Source organism: Gadus chalcogrammus, chromosome 14 (assembly GCF_026213295.1).
Source record: "Gadus chalcogrammus isolate NIFS_2021 chromosome 14, NIFS_Gcha_1.0, whole genome shotgun sequence".
In the NCBI taxonomy this organism is placed as follows: domain Eukaryota; kingdom Metazoa; phylum Chordata; class Actinopteri; order Gadiformes; family Gadidae; genus Gadus; species Gadus chalcogrammus.
This window is the reverse complement of record NC_079425.1, coordinates 16192410-16210055: the sequence shown is the minus strand read 5'-3', so window position 1 is coordinate 16210055 and position 17646 is coordinate 16192410. Positions and strand designations below refer to the sequence as shown.

Sequence of the window (17646 nt, the reverse complement as noted above, 5' to 3'; positions counted from 1 at the left end):
GCTTTGGTCGGGGGGATGATTAGCCGTTTTGGGGCAGCGGAGTCCATCCACAGTGACCAGGGGAGAAATTTTGAATCCCATGTCTTTGCGGCTTTATGTTGCAGGCTGGACATGCAAAAGACCCGTACTACCCCCCTGCACCAACAGAGTGACGGCTTGGTGGAGCGGTTTCATCGCTGTATGGAGCAGCAGCTGGCCATTGTCTCGGCTGAGCATCAGCGGGACTGGGACAATCATCTGTCTCTGGTGCTCATGGCATACAGGCGGGCTGTCCAGGAGTCGACGTCCTGCACGCCTGCTCTGCTGATGTTGGGCAGGGAGCTTCGCACACCAGCTGACCTGGCGTTTGGCCGGCCGCCCGATTCTCCCCCCGTTCCTCCCGGCCCAGAGTATGCCAGGAGACTCCAGGACCGCCTGGAGACGGCTCACTCCTTCGTCAGGGGACAGCTGCTGAGCGCAGGGGTGAGTCAGAAAAGGAACTATGATGTGCGTTCTCGTGGCAGGCACTTTGAGGCTGGGGAGCTGGTCTGTACCTACAGCCCCCATAGAAAGAAGGGAAGATGCCCAAAGCTCGATAGCGAGTGGATCGGGCCATGCAGGGTCCTTGAGAGAATGGGGGAGGTGGTGTACAGGGCCCAGCTGCCACCTCGGGGAAGGAGGGTGGCCCTCCACAGAGACCGGTTGGCCCCTTATCGAGGCACCGCCGCCCCTCAACCTGCTCCAGCGAACCCTGCAACTCCCCGCACAGGTGCGAATGGGCCCCGGACACGCACACCTCAGTGTTCTGGCCCTGGGTCCCCACCTAACCCTATCCTTTTCTCCCCTCCCTGTCGATCGCCACAGTCAGCAACTTGGCCCCCAGCCCCGCCCCTCCCTTTCCCCCTGCCCGCCCCCGGGCCTGACACTCGTGGGCCCCTCTCGCCCCCAGGCGCTTCTCCCCAGCCCCCCGTGGCCACAACGCGGCCTCGTAGGGAGAAGAGAGTGCCGGGTTGCTTCAAGGACTTTGTTTGTTCCCTCAAGGAACGAGGAACTTTGAAGGGGGGAGGAAATGTAGCGACCCTGGGACATTTAAATAGCTTGTGTGTTATGTGTTGCATTGTATTTCGTTGTCCGTTATGCCAGTTGTTCAATGTGCAGGTATTGCAATGTTCTTCTTGTCAATCATTGTGGGGGCGAATCATTAGGTAAGCTGGGGGAGGGCCTTGGAAGAACAGGAGGCTGGGGGCTTGCAGGTGAGAGACCGTGTTGGGGGTTGCCGGGGTAACCGGTGTTTGTTTTGTGCGGGATTTTCGCCGTTGATTACGCGTTCCTGCGACCTAGTTTTGTTACATTAAAAGGTTCCTTCAAATACCTATGACTGGACATCGTTATGTCATCAGCAAGGTCATTACAATATTTTACGATCTCAGAATTACCATGGGGGTCTACCGGAAGGGGCAGACTTACGAGCTCTATACGGACATTCCCGAATCAGAAGCCCTGGGTTAATGGGAAGTCCGAGCCAAACTTAAAGCACGGGCTGCCGCCTACAACTCAGGTGATTTGGAGGAGTACAGCAAGTCCAGGTATGTGCTCCAGAGAATTATTAACAGTGCTAAGAGACAATACAGGGACAGAGTGGAGTCTAACTTTCAGGCCCCCAACTCAAGACACATGTGGACCGGAATAAGAAGATAAAAGACTGCTAAAGGACAATGAGCGGGGCTGAGGAAGTGTCTCCATCTCTTCCAGATGACCTTAACACCTTCTTTGCACGTTTCGAGAGCTACTCCCCAGCTGAGGAAGTACAGAAGGACAAGGACCCCTGCCAACTAGTAATAACAAGGGCAGATGTGTGCAAATCCTTCAAAAGGATCAATCCACACAAGGCCCCTGGACCTGATGGCATCCCTGGCCAAGCTCTAAGGGTGTGTGCAGATCAGCTGGCAGGTTTGTTTACAGACATTTTCAACACGTCGCTGCTCCAGTCTGGGGTCCCCACATGTCTCAAAAAGTCCATCATCGTTCCCATCCACAAATGTCCAAATCACTGCGTAGTAGCGCTCACCTCCATCGTCATGAAGTGCTTTGAGTGGCTAGTCAAATCATTCATCACCTCCTCTATCCCTGACTCACTGGACCCCTGCAATTTGCATATAGGGTAAACAGGTCCATATCAGCCTCACCCTCCACACTGCCCTCTCCCATCTGGATCAAAGGAACACATATGTAAGAATGCTGTTCATTGACTACAGTTCGTCTTGGTGCCAGGAAAACAACCTCCATCTAAACCTCAGCAAAACCAAGGAGCCGATTGTGGACTACAGGGAGTGACAAGGAGCATAACACGCCCCCATCACCATCAACGGGATGAAAGTAGAGAGAGTCATTAGTCTCAAGTTCCTCGGGGTCCACATCAGCGAGAACCTGACCTTGACTCACCACACCGACACAATCACAAAGACGGCTAGACAGCAGCTCTTTTTCCTCCGCAGGCTGAGGAGGTTCCACATGGACACCAGGATACTCCGCAACTTCTACAGGTGCACCGTAGAGAGGATCCTGACTGGCTTCATCACCGCCTGGTACGGCAGTTGCTCCGCCCTCAAGCTTAAGCCCTTACAGAGGGTGGTGAAACAGCACATCAATAGGATGGAGCTGCCATCCATGGAGGAGCTCTACACTCAGCAGTGCAGCAAGAAGACCAACCGGATTATTAAAGACCCTCATCACCCCGGCTGCTGCCATCTGGTGGACACTACCGCAGCAGCAGCCGGTCTCGCACCACCTTTCATCCCACAGGCCATAGGACTACTGAACTCCTGAGCTACTTAGCTCACCATTATGCCACTTTATAACAGTCGACATCTGTATAAAAATGTCTGTTTACATTTCACACCTTTTTATCCTGCATCTATTTATACATTAGTTATTATTATATATTATTTATTTTTATATTTGTATTTTATTCTAAATATTCTTATCCAGTATTGTAGTTTATTTATTTATTTGTTTATTTAGGTCTCAAGTCTCTTACTTGTGTTTCTCTTTACTTTTATATTACACTGTTGAAGGAGCCTGAGACTCAAGAATTTCATTGCCAGAGACTTCTTCTGTAATTGTTGTGTATATGACAATAATCCATCTTGAAAGATATGCCCACAAAATTATAACTATGAGATTTGAAATCTAGTTTCAGTCTGATATCAGACTTTAAATGTCCTGATATGTAATGAGAATCAATTAGAATCAATCATCAGAATGTTTGTAATGATGTTTTGAATATTTAGATATTCCTCCATCTGATGTCATATTCCCAATGATCGTTATAATAAATGTTTTGAAATAGCCCAGCCCCAGTCGAGAGGGAGTGTATTCCCCAGAAGTAAGTGCCAGGGCTTGCTCACTGATAATATAATCATAGCCTGACCAGGAAGATGCTCGACATGCCAATAGATTACAAATTTAACAGGCTTATGTCATCGCTGTGGAGAGAAGGCTCTGTATAACACCACCCACACAAAATGAATACACACACATCATATCCCCCCCCCCCCACACACACACACACACACACACACACACACATATACACATATAATGTACTGCAAAGCACAACATAAAAACCAACATGGCCAGTCAACAGATGACTAACAAACACACAAACAACCAGTAAATAGGAAACATCCCAACACATACACAACCACACTCCCTGACCCAACACACTGACCCACCCATCCACCCCATCACACACACACACACACGCACACACACGGTCACAGGAGCAGGTTGGTACCATAGAGGACAAAGGAGGACAGTCTGTCAGGCCGCCAGATGTGATGACGATATAAGAAAGCTCGGCTGATGTAGGCCTATTCATATATTTCCTCACTTTGAGATATTATGGATTCAGTCAAAATGCTAGATGTCATATGATGTAGGCTCGTTGCTATGGTCCCGTTGGCCACTGTGATTATTGTGTGCAATATTGCGCTACAGCAGTTAGCCCGCTGCCACTGTTAACATTTTCTACATTAATCTAAGGAAAATAAAATGTTTGAGACGCGGGGGTTAAAATACAAATATGTAAGTAGGCCTACGTAAACAAAGACCTCTGTAAATCACAGTAAAAAAGAATATGCGTAGACTGCCTTAAAAAACACATCCCTTCCCACTTTGACACATTTCGCGGTCGCTCAGAATTATAAACATTGCTAGTTCTCAGCGCTTGCAAATGCAATGCAAACATATTATTCGCATAAGTCCTCTGTTGAAAAATAGCCCGGCAACACTGATTGCCCCCCTCCCCACCACCATCACCATCACCACCATCACTGCTAGATCAGCGTCACAACCCTCTACAACCCCGAAACCCTTCGGCAAAAACTACGTCGTTTCTTACAATTGTATGCAATTAAATAGCCTAAATTAAATTAACATCCAGAGTCCGGACATCTTACCTTGTACGGGTTCCGTTTGCCTCCCAGAAGCAACGGAGGATGCTAGATATACACCGAGACGAGGTACCGCGCATCATATACACTCACTCTTATCGCACACTCACTCACACATACACACAAAAGGCGTTTCAGCTGGCTCGCCCAGGAACATGAACTCGCAGAGCGTCACAGTGGGAGAGAGAGGGGCCCCGGAATGTGAATAAGCGGTCCCACTGCAGTTTGTCGGTCAGATCGGCCATGGTCCTTTAAATGTAACAGCAGCACCCAAGACGGGATGCCACAATTCACCGGTTGTGGGCCTAAATTATATTTAGAATGTTAAGCAAATGTGCTGTGGTGGTAAATTAATTAAGGGGAGCAATTCAAGTTTTGTTGGAATATGTTATGTTCAATTGAGTAAGTAAGGTATGTGGGCATGATATCAGGTAGGTAAATGTTAAAGCTGTATAATATATGTAATTTCTGCCGCTAGATGTCTTGTGGCAGAAACCTTTCCTTGAGGCTTATGTAAATGCCCGCTCCAGTGCAGTAACTTCTCATAGGTCCTTGATGATCAGCTAAGGCCCCGTTCACGCGAAGCCGAAACGGGCGAAACCGTTACGGTTTCGATCTATCCGGTTTCGAAGTATCTCCGTAAAGACGAAGCCAAGCGAAACCGGGTAGATCTGTAGAAACGCTGTAGTACACATTCCAGGCCCATAAGGGGCGCTGCTTCTGGTACAGAAATCCAGAAGAAATGAAATAAGAAGAAGAGGCGAGCATGCGCATAAAGGCTGCCCTTATGCGCATGCTCGCATGTGATTTCTGAGACTCGGCGGGCTTAAGAGCCATTGGCTAGGAGGTCGAGGGGTGGGGCGATGACGTCATGGTTTGCGGTTTCAGTTGGTTTCAGGCGTAGGCCTACACACGAATCCAAAACGAAACCGGGTAGATTTGAAACCACCTCCGAAGGTGATTTCAGAAGTTTGCGGTTTCGGTCAGCAGATTCGCCGGCTTCGTGTGTACGGAAGGCCGAACCGTACAAGACCTTTGCGGTTTCGCCATGAAATCGGCTTCGTGTGAACGGGGCCCAAATCATCAGGCAACTTCAACGGAAGTGGCCTGCCGGCCTTCTAATGGGTGATCTCAGGACTATAACAGTCCATCTATACCTTCTGAAAGAGTTGCATCTAGGTTTACTGATAATTGGCAACTTCTTAAAGACAGTCTTCCAGTGTTGTGTTGTGTAGGACCTGGAAACAGTAACTGTCAATTTGGCGTCCATAGTCATTGAGGAAGCAGAGTGATGCCCTTTTCAACCCTTCACTGGCGAGGTGAATCGCTGAAAGCTACTCTGGCCACTGGTCTGGGTGACCGTGGAGGAACAGGGGTCCCTGGTGCCAGCGACTCTGAGCTTCAACTAGCCCCGCCCACATGGCAATACCATATACACAGTACAATATTCAGCTTCCACAGCCGCAGAATATACTATTAATGTTAACCTATTCCATAGGGTAAATGCAGTAACACCATAATCAATAATTTTTTACCTACACAACAACAAACATACTGGTCATTGAACAGCACTGCTTATACATATTATGTATGAGAAAAACCATAACCAAATGGTTTAACTCGTCACGTGTCACGCATTACACCTTTATAAATCACCACCCATGGGTGCGTTCTCCCTTAACAAGAGCGCAAAGGTACGGACATTCCTATTTCTGACACTGCGGGTAAAGTGTAATATATATATTTACATTAATTTATAATTATACAGGAACACACCTATAGGCTACAATGCCTATATGAAAGTCAGACGGCTTTCATGCCGAACACATACAACCCTTGATTTGGTGACGGCGTGATTAAAGTTCTGATTGCCGCCTCTGTCGCCTTCTCTACATTTGAATACCTTGTTCCCTTCTAAACAGCTTCCTGTTGAGGCAGGCAACAGGCCTCTGGTTTCCCTTCTCTCCTTGTAGCACCATGGCTCCTAACCAAGGGTGTTTCTAGGTTTCATAAACATCCGGGGCTTAGCCCAGACGGAAAGTGAAAATGCTAAATTTATTTGTAAACTTTATTTTGCATGCAATTTTTTTCATAATGCTTCACCTAAATAAACAAAATACAGTTTATTATAGCATAAAATAGCTACCTGACTGCTTTGCTGCTTATCCCCAAACATCTAAAGTTCCATTCAAGTTATTTCAGAGTAAAATGAATACAAGTGATACAGACCTTACATACACACACGCACAAATCTGACTGGGGCAGTGGCGTCAGTTTGGTTTGAAATGTGCTGGGGACAGAGACGCATTCGGAAGTGCATTTTTTAGAAGTGCTGGGTACAATGAGGATGCACTCTTTTTTCTCCCTTTAGTGCTGGCAATGAAAGGTTCTAAAAGACGGCATAACAATGTAGCTAATTACTAAGGAATAAAAGGTATACAAAATCTGTCTGGCACGTTTTATGAAGAAAACGTTTTCAAAAAGCATCGGACATATGACCCACTATGTTCTGCTCCATGTAGCGGCTAGCCTATCCAATGTTGACAACGTGACATATGGCTAAGCTGACAACATAAACAAGAGGAGCTAGGAAAGGAATTTAACTGCGTGTTTAAGTTCAGAAGGGCCAAAGGTGTGGCTACACACAGCCCTACAAAAGTCGTCAAGATTGAAAAAGAAAAAAATATTTGTTGCACAGCTGAACACTATCACACCAGGAGCTGGCTGTTCTCAATTCACAACACGCATTCCATCAAAACTAGCCTACATCAGGCATTCTGACCAAAAAACTGTCGGAGACTGACTCCGACTATCAATTGCAAGTTAAAACATCGACCACTTGAGTGCAAAAAACACAAAAGACCTCGCAACAGCACCAGCAAATCGTATGCAATAAATACAGCGTCTTACCTTTATTTATGTGGCAGTGGTCTGCAGATGCATCCTGTGGTGTAGCCTACCACATCCATTTAGTTCAACAGGTTATCGTTCTGATACTGTCCATGGTACTAGCAACCTGCTCTGGTGCTTACCTATGCATTCAGGCTAAAATGACTTGATTGTCTGATTTCTCATCATCCCAGCCAAAGAGTATTGGCAGGCCTATTATTAGTAATGGCTACTTGCCAAATCGAACAAATAACTTCTCAGTGTGTCTTTTTCCGATGTATTTGTTATCATTCGTAGCGTTGATCAACAGAGAAATAATTCGCCAAAGTCTTGACGTCGGTTAGCAACCGAATACGAATGTAGTCTACAGCATTGAGAAGAGCCGTGTAATAAGTAAGGGATAATTTATAGAATGCCGGTCATTATCGGGGAAAATAAGCCCCGACAGTGCGAACAGGACACCGACGCGCAGCGATTCTATTTACTTCCCACTGAAGGGGCTTAAATTCGACCGGCGACGTTCTATACATTATCCCGCTTGTTACACAGCGACGTGCCAAAACGAACATGACATTAACCAAGTTAAAGGACAATTAAAAGAACAGCACCAAACATGCAGAAGTCAATGTAGGATTTTAATGTATAAACAAAAACACTTGACAGAAGTTTAATACATATTTTTGTAAAGGAAAGCAGAGGAAAACATTTTCCCAGATGAATCTTTTCAAAATGTCACCATTCAGAAAGCAAGTGAAGAGGTTTGTGTAAAAGCAGTCCTCCCTGACCAGCCCTGTCCCTGACTCTAAACCCTGACTCTCAACCCTAACGCTGAACCCTCTGAGGGCAGGAAGACGCTCCTTCAGTGTGAAGGTTCAAGGAGACACTCCTTCAGAGTAACGGTTCGAACCACGGAGAAGGAAGAAGGGGAAGGAGTAGTGAAGTAGTGAAGTAGTGAGGTTAGTGACAGACTTGAGGGAAAGGCGTGTGGAAGCACACGGGTACATGTGGGGTCAAGAAGATCACTCCCACAGGAGGTCATTGATCCATCAGCCTCAGACCGCTGAGCTCAGCAGGTCTTCTGGAGGAAGACCCTCAGATGAACTGAGGAGACAGGACCAGCAGGATGTCCGGATCGGGTGGGGTTCAGCTCAGGTGTGTCTGCCCCCGACCAAACAGGATCAGGTGAAGTTCAGCTCAGCTGTGTCTGCCCGGACCAAACAAGGACGGACATGGATTAGGTTCAATATTCAAAAGATGCAACATTATCTGAACCAAAGAGACGTCATTAAGGAGCAGGCAGGATTTAGGGCGCCTTGCTCAAGGACGCATTACTGTATTCTGAGGACTTGAACCCGGCACCATTGGTTTGAGAGTTGAACCCCCAACTCCCTACCTAGTCCACTATATCCAGATAATGTAAAACTTACAAGGAATCCTTGATGGTAGAGTCCTGGTCGCCCTCAGGATTTGCCTTCCAGATGTACAGTTTCTCCCGTCAGTCCTCCAGATTCCTGGTCTGGTTACAAAAGTAATTTGTCGCTAAGGTAAAAAACAGTAGTCATTTGTCTCTAATGTAAGGTAACAAACACAGGTAGTTGGGCACTAATGGCGCGTAACAAGGTAGCAGCTGTAGTTTGTCTGGTAACCAACCACAGTAGTATGCCTTAACTTCTACTGGACAAACTAATCCTGCGTTACAACAAGTCCACTCTGTTTACTTTATGCAAACTTACGAGGATCCTTGTTGGTGGAGTGATGTCGTCCTCCAGAGTCATGGCTCCTCCATCAGCTCTCCTCAGCCAGAGTCCTGGTCTGGAACAAACAGCGCAAGTCTGGCCCCAACGCCTGGTAACAAACATGTAGTTTGTCTTATTTTTAAGCCCTTTATTTCCACTTTGTTAGGTTAATACAAACTTACAATCCTTGTTGGTAAAGTGATGGTCATCCTCCAGATTCATGGCTCCCCTATCAGCTCGCCTCCGCTCCATAAACACATTCTAGTAAGAAAACACAGCAGTAATTTGTTGACGCATGTCAAAGTAACAGCTGTATTTTACCCTTCAAGTCAACCATGTAAGTAAATACAAACTTACGAGGAATCCTCGTTGGTCGATACCTAGTCGTCCTCCAGCGTCTCAGCTCCTCCATCAGCTCTCCTCAGACAGAGTCCTGGTCTGTAACAAACAGCGGATGTCTTGCTGCAACATGTGGTAAAACAGATGTAGTTGTCTGGTATATATGGTACAAACGCCGGTGGTTTGTGGTAGCAGTATTCTACGAGAAGTGGCAGTGAGTGTGATGATCACTTCAGAGTCAGGCTCCATCTACCCCACGACAGACATCCTCCACCAGGCAGGGCCTCCGTCAGCTCCTCCACCAGGCAGGGCATTCAGCATGGCTCCTCCATCAGCTCCTTCAGCCATGGATTCCTGGTCTGGTTACAAACATAGTTGGTCTCAGCAGTAAATCACCTGGGGACGCAACACACCCCACCTCCTGCATCTGAGGTTCACTTGTAAAATGGAGGACGAATTTAAAAACATATTTAAACGCTTAAATTCTTCAACGTTTGCAGATTGTCGCGTTCAGCACTTCATCCACTAAGGTCATAGCAGCACTAGTAACAATAATGGCTCATATGACTCTCACATAAACCCGGTATGAATTAACTCAAATCACAGCTTGGCACAGATGTAAAGTCATAAGATGATCAAAACCAGACCTAAACTACTGAGGGCTTTAGTGTTTCAGATGAGCTTGGTGATGGTTACCCTCTGATCCGGTGCTGCGGGCCCGTGGTCCCCAGCCTCAGTCTCCGGTCCATCCTGGCACCACAAGCCTCCGGTCCCCAGCCTCTCAGCCTCGCCTTTCAGCTACAGCACCAGGTTTATATCAGCATTTGCCCAACAATAAACTTAATTGACTCATCCAAAACCTAGTTACACAATTAATTTAACTATTATTTTATAACTCAAGGCTGGAAAAGACTTGAGACCAGACATGAGCATTACATATTGGGAATGAAGACAGAGCAGTCCACAAGTTTAAAGAAGTGTTTCAGGCCAAGCATTGAAACTGACCTCTACTCACACACACAAGAGCACTGACCTGTTCTGGAGGACTTGTGACAGGCAGTGGAGGTCTGGCTCTGGGTGAGGAGGTGGAGGTCTTACTCTGGGTGAGGAGGGGGACACCTTGGGAAAAACTACATGTTACCCTTTTAACCTTGTACAGAACACGTGGGAAGGACGGCCATTATTTTAGCTTTGATATTATCCAGTTGGTAACTCAGCACCAAAGTCGTTGTTTAAAGTCATTCCTTTAGGTAAGGTTTAACTTCTGTGCAATTAATGACCAGATATTTAGAACGTACAAAAGCTGAAGTACCAAAGAACACTAAGCAGTATTGATATTAAATCAAATTTACCCATTCATATTCAGGTGCTGGATTCCGTTGAAGAAATGTCAAATTGTCTTCCACCGTGAAATGATTTTCAGCCTTCACTGATGTCAGAAATGGGCCCGCAAGTAGAACGCCGTTTTGTACGCAGCGAGAGTCCCGTCAACGTGGATAAAAGTACGGCGCAACCATCGAAAATTAACATATTGTACGATGTACGCGTCAGTATGTATTTAATATCAAACTTAAGTTGTTTAAGATAAGAGCCAACAATTCCCAATGGAATCAACTGAAAAATAGTTTCCGTTGGCAACGGCTCAAGGTTACGCAAATACAATCCAGAACGTTCAGACAGATTCCTGTCCAACCAACTGCCAGGTGGCTTCTAATGGGTGTCAAGACTACAACGTTCTATGCTAACCATTGGGACTAAATCAAGTGACCGCACTCAGAACCTTCCACGGCGGGAAGCACAAACCGTCCGACTGGAATCCGAACATTCCGGCCGGAACCAACCAAAGAAAAAACAGAACCAGCGCCTCACCTTGAGCTGAACGGAGGAAGATCCTGAAGTCCAGCGATGGTCTACATTAAAACACAGCCAACAGACTTACCTTGAGGAGATCCGTTTGTTGCTGTTGGTAATTTCTACTATTCAGCATACTTTTACATTATTATGCACCCAGTGTGTACAAGTTATATCAATCAAAACCGTACGAAGAACCAAACTACCATGTACATCCCACAACAACAAATCCTTGCCTAAAAACAATGGAATCATTCAATACAAAACCATGTCTACATTTTACAATTATCTAGATTATTCATGGTACAAACCATACAGAGCAAATCTAAACGTTGAGCTCACAGAGAGCCGACCATAGCCCTGCAACGTCACCCTGACCTACTCATCACCAACAGCAAATCATGCCAGCCAGCCAACACATGTACAGGTCCAGCGAGAAGTGCGAGGACTGCCCATAATAAAATAAAGCCCAATTCCTGATCTATCCAACCATCTTCATGGTTTAAAGATTTACAGACTTGACATGCCATTGTGTTCTAATCACCTTTGTCTGCTCCCTCGTTACTTATAAAACTCTACATCTCCATCGCTAGAGTGTTGCATCCTACTCATTAGGGTGTGGTCTGAGTGAGCAGAGATGCATGCTGGGATACAGTGCTGTCTGAAGTCTTCAGTTCTATAGAGAAGCCCCTCAGGAGAAACCAAGTGTTGAGAAACTGTCGTGACATCAGTTACATGCCCTGGACTATCCTTCAAGATGCCGCCAGGACTCTGAGGAGAAAGGCCAAGAGGAAGATGTGAGGGTTCTTCCTCTCAGCCAGTGGAACACAACAACGGTCTTCATCAGAGTACCATGGAACACTTTGAAACAGTCTCCTCCTTACATCTTGAAACCCCAGTGAAGGTTTCATTACCTCCTCAGCTGAAGAGCACAACCTTCAGCTCGAAGAGCGCACTAGTTGGAGTTCCCAGATAGGTTCTGATTTAAGGGAACCAATCGTTCAGCTAGTCCTGTCCGAAACAAATACAGTTCAGCCTGAGAAGACGTGCAACTGAGAGCAAGACAAGATCCACGGGGCTCTCCATCAATCCAGCCAGGTAGGAAGAGCCGTCTCATTACAGGTCTGAAGGTCATCTTGAATATCCATCGAGGTCCCTTTCCAACTTCACTCTCCTTGTGGAATTCCTTTTGGTGTCCATCCTCCATTGATCCTGATTTGTGTAGTCCTAGTTTGAAGTCACTGATCTGAACACACCGCTTGCATCCTTTTACACTTGATTTGGACACTCTCCTTCCTGCCCAGTGTGTTGGATATCTCTCCGGAGCGTTGCTCCGTGCTCTTCATGTCTACTGGAGGCCTCAAGTAAACGTGTGGCCGTCCATCAGGTATGATTTATTTGACCATTCCAATATCCCAAGCCAATCACACAGACCCCCGTATGACCATTATCACTGTCAAAGCAAGCCGGACACACGCACAGAACCCCATGCCAGGTGTGAGTGACACACACACAAAAATCATCCACCTCATGTCAAACCAACACAACACAGCCATAAAAGGCAAAACAATCATGCAGGGTAAAAACCTCATCCCAAAGAACATTCCATCATCCACCCCCAGCCCTCTTGCCAGGACACCCAGAACAGAACAACCAATGTCTCCAGAGACGTAAATTATGTACAACAATCTTCAATGTCGTCCCACATTACTGATGGATTATGCTTGGCCTCCAAAATGTGTCCCAGGTTGATTCAACGTCTCTGAAGTCATGTCTTTGTAGTCCAGTGGATTCCTGAATGAGGGGCCTTCACAGCAAGCGGTGCAGCTTTAGTCAGCCTGAGGACAGGAAGGAGGTAATCTGTTCATAAAACCACCAAGTGGAGGGGGTGGCTCTTGAGGAGCAGGATCCATCTTGGAATGGCCCCAAATAAGACCTTCTTGGAAATGAAACTGTTCCTGAGGAGTCACTATGCCTGGAGGGGACGGTTGAATGTGTTCCATGGTTCTCTGCGTCAGACTGAAGTTGGGTTTTAGTAGTTGAGATGAGGAGCCCCCTCATCTCCCCCTGGTGTTTCTCCTTCTGAATCCCTGTCTCCATCTTAAAGAACATTCTAGTCCATGTAACTGATGTCACGACCGTTTCTCAAACACACGGTTTCCCCTGCGGGGGCGTGTCTACAGACCTGTAGACTTCAGACAACTCTGTATCCCAGTATGCACCTCTGCTCACTCAGACCACACCCTCATAAATAAAGCAACACTCATGTGATGAAGATGCAGAGCTCAGGAGAGTAGCTGGAAAGAAGACTGAAGATATCAGAACCCAACCCATTACTCCAGCTTACAACAATAACTTGGTGCCTGTGACCATTATAAAAAAACATTAAAACCAACATAAACCAAACACCTAAGTAACCCATGAACCAATGAAACATCCTTAATACTCAGATCAACCTTCAGCTAACAGGTTAACTCACCAGGAAGCCAAAATACATCAATGTGCCCAAGAGTAATGAGAAACTAATGACTTACAGTTTGCAGTTCATCTTCATGGTCAAGTTGGGATACTCACAGAACTGCAGTTAAATATCCATGATAGACCTTTGAAGGAAGGAACAGATTACTCATTGTCCCCAAACTTGGGCACTGTCCCACAGTTCAACATCTACCATCTCCATTAAATCAGATAAATTAATGACAATACAAATTCAGGGCTTTTGGGATCATCCACCTTTTAAATAATGATTAAGTTGAACTAATCCAGCTTTTTAATATAAATTATACTAATTATTTGACTGTCATTAGTTAATAGTGATTAACCTCTTACTTTGACAAGTTTGAATGTATAGTCTCTAAAATGTTACTTTCAGGTAGAGTCATTATTTAAATTTCAAATGAGAGTTAGACCACCACAATCCCTGATTTCCTTGGCACATTATCAGTGATCTATATTCAACATACAAGTCAACGAAGTTGTGCTTTGCCAAACAAAACTACTCGCTAGTGATGGCAGTGTGACACTGAACCTTCGATACGTGATTCAAACCCTGATCTACAACTCCCAAGAAGCACTGCTTCGAAGCTGGCTTCAGAGCAAAAAATATCACGTCACATGTGACGTCCGAAGCAGCAACTGGTTCGTTGCCTGAATGAATCACTTGACTGGTCCGCGGCTCGGTGGAGGAGCTTTGAGCAAAAAAAAGAAACCGACTCAATCCATAAGCCGTTGAAAAACTAAGGCAGCCTACCCCAATACCAAATCTTTGAGTGTCTAACCCCATCCCACATAATCACCCCCTTTCAAAGTTACTCAAGCACACCCAACCACCTTGCCCGAAGCCAGGTCACCGCCTAATTATTTAATGAAAAAAAGAAAATAACAACACACATTCGGAGCAACAACCGTGTACGGGAGTTGCGAAGAGTATTTATCTAATAAATCAAGTGTTACGTCAACAAGATTAGGGTAGGGGATAACACACTGACTCTGGTGCAAAAGACCGGGGTTCTATTCTCGGTACGAAGAATAGGGCATGGCAATTTTATTTATATAGCACAATTCAGGCACAAGGCCATTCAAAGTGTTGTACTGGGGCAAGATTGAAATACAATACATATTAGAAAAGCGAATGAATAAAACATTTAAAAGCGAATGAATAGAATAAGAATAAGTCAATATGTTATAGGTTTTTATAAAATGCTGTTTCAATATCCTAGTCTACTAGCCTATTTGGACATAGGTTGGTCTATCCTTTTAAGAACAATTTAGACATCTGTATTTTGATAAGATGTATCTTATTCGTAAATGTATCATAATAAAACCACGTGACATATGACATCCGAACCCGCAAGTGGTGCGTTGCCTGAATGAATCACTTGACTGGTCCGCGTTTCGGTGGAGAAGCTTTGAGCAAAAAAAAAAAGAAACCGACTCAATCCATAAGGCAGCCTACCTCAATACAAATCTTTGAGTGTCTAACCCCATCCCACATAATCACCCCCTAGAGTTACTCAAGCACACCCAACCAACCTTGCCCGAAGCCAGCTGGTCACCGCCTAATTATTTAATGAAAAAACAAAACACAATCGATGCTACAATAGTTTACGGGGGTTGTGCATAGTACGGTATGTATGTAATAGAACAACGTAAGGTATCGATTAGAGTAGACTAGGGGATAACACACTGACTGTGGAGTCCGGGTTCGAATCCCATTCCTGGGGGGAAAGTTTTTTATATGCTGTTTCAATTATATCCTAGCCTACATCAGTTAGCCTATCTGGACAGAAGGCTAGGCATATCCCTTTAAGAACAATTTAGACATCTGTATTTAGATCAATCTTTATTCGTGAAAAGAGCATGCTATTAAGTATTTGGGTTTGTGCGTCAAATAGTTTTCAAAGCAGGGATACGTTGAATCCACTGCAGCCTCGAACTTCGCCAGCAGAGGTCACTGAAGCTTCGAGTAATGAACCCATTTTCGAAACATTGGCTCAACTGGTTCAATGCTTTATAAAAGCTTAATTTGCCCATCACTACTACTCACATCAGGTTCAGATGAGATGCTCCTCTTTACTTCAAAAAGTCTTTAACCTGTGAAACAGGAAGAGATGTCAAATAAGTTACAACAGAGCTCAACAAAACATTACACGCACATTCTTGTTTCTGGGAAGACAACATACCGCGTTTTGGGGGACGCTATGCCAGGTGTCCATGTCAGGTTCCCTTTTAAGTGAAACGCACCGGATGCAACCAATTAACTAATTAAAAAAACTGAACGGCCCTTTGAGGAGTGAGAAGGAAGCTTTCATCAAAGAGACCAGAGAGACTCATTCACTGGTTAAACTGGAGTCATCGCCTACAACCACACACGCTAACACACACACACACACACACACACACGCACACACAAAGTCGTAGGAATGGTCCACCAGCATGTCCTCCTTATGGTCCAGTCAACAATAGAATCAATAACTTCTGCTCTCGTGGTGGGAGAGGAGACACATTTAGCTGATGTGGGAAACCTTTAATCAAAGGAAGTGCTGCACAACAGGTTGTTCGGTCAGTGGAACACAGCAGGTTTGGGTCCACTGATAATGGTTATTTATCTCTCTTCTTCCGACATGAATGTATGCATGGGGTTTCTACAAACCGAGGAACTTAATAATGCATGAAACAAATTGATTGACAAACAAAGTGTAAGCATTCTTATACAATAAAAGTTGGCTACTTAGATGGTCAAAGGCGCACACAACAACGAAGAGGCTTCTAAACGAAAGTATGACTAAAGTGATGAAGCAGAAGCAGTGTAGAAGACCTGTGGCAAAATCAGCAGCTGAGAACTTCTCATAAGTGCATGCCTAATTCTGTTTAAACACTAACCCCGAATATACAATTTAAAAACACTAGCAGCAGTAGAAGAGAAGGTAAAGAGCGACGAGTCCGGCGGCGCACCATATGTCTCACTTGTTTTTAGCTTTCAAAATTGAATGTAGTTGGTCTTCTTGTAATGCTTTAATAAATCGTGGACTTATCTGACAATCATACCCACGCTTTTTTTTCTTTACACTGAAAAATGTAAAACGTTTTATGTCGGTATACTGGGTGGGTTAACACTGCATTACAATCCGATATATTTTTTGCTCATCAGACCTTATAAATTGTATGTGTATTACAGTTAGTTTAAACTTAATTGGCAGGTTAAATATTCTGCTCTAATGGTAACTTTTGGGTCTTAATGAAGACTTTGCCCGACCACCACAGAAATCGATGTCCTGTTGATTTCTCTGATCATGGGTTCAGGATATGATTTCAATATAATTACTAGAATATGCATTTCCTGCAGAAGATGCAGTAGTGCAAAGTGAGGTTGAATTTTAAATAAAGCCACATAGTTTAAGACGTCAAGAAATGTTGAATGGCTTAAATAAAGTGCAAAGACTTGTACAGAGCTCAAAAGTCTAAATGGAGTAAACAACGTAAACATGCACACCATTTAAAATATCTAAAATAGTTTGGAAACAAATAAACGTATTAATTTTGTGGTGATAGCAACGAGGGTTTGTTTTGGAATGTTTCTATAAAAAAAATAATATAATCTTCTCCATTTCTTCACTCTAGATACTTACCTGAATTTCCCATCATGGAGGAAGTATTATTAGCATTATTTTCCCGTTTAATCGTTTACTACATAAACTTCTAAAATTCAGTAGATTTTAACTTTCGACTAACATTATGCAGCAATTAGTTAAAGCATGTCCACGAAATACAAGTGTGCTTTACTAGATTACTTTTACCAATGATAACATCACTGGTGCCTGATAGAGATGCATCATATTCCATTGATCAGAACCAGAATTCACCTCTTACACAACTTAACCCATTAAATATAGACATTT

General features: G+C 44.7%; 1 protein-coding gene and 1 long non-coding RNA gene across 8 annotated transcripts in view; both read right to left on the bottom strand.

The window, feature by feature from the left end:
• The window catches only part of apba2b (amyloid beta (A4) precursor protein-binding, family A, member 2b), a 33068-nt gene extending 28548 nt beyond the window's left edge, over nucleotides 1-4520 (bottom strand). The window contains exon 1 of the mRNA XM_056608477.1: nucleotides 4440-4520. The gene's annotated coding sequence lies outside the window, so the exon portion shown is untranslated. The remainder of the gene's footprint in view (nucleotides 1-4439) is intronic.
• Nucleotides 4521-7943: 3423 nt separating this feature from the next.
• Nucleotides 7944-15989, bottom strand: LOC130403291 (uncharacterized). Of its 7 annotated transcripts, none has more exons than XR_008904084.1 (10): nucleotides 15931-15989; nucleotides 15795-15841; nucleotides 10431-13851; nucleotides 10094-10195; nucleotides 9629-9756; nucleotides 9416-9496; nucleotides 9241-9319; nucleotides 9056-9167; nucleotides 8750-8838; nucleotides 7944-8526 (listed from the first exon to the last, which is right to left on the bottom strand). It is a non-coding gene; the product is annotated as an uncharacterized LOC130403291 (long non-coding RNA). The 7 variants fall into 7 exon arrangements; XR_008904090.1 differs by lacking the exon at nucleotides 15931-15989 and having other exon boundaries at nucleotides 10431-10516; nucleotides 10750-13851; nucleotides 15795-15924; XR_008904087.1 differs by lacking the exon at nucleotides 15931-15989 and having other exon boundaries at nucleotides 9237-9319; nucleotides 15795-15924.
• Between the last annotated feature and the right edge of the window lie 1657 nt (nucleotides 15990-17646).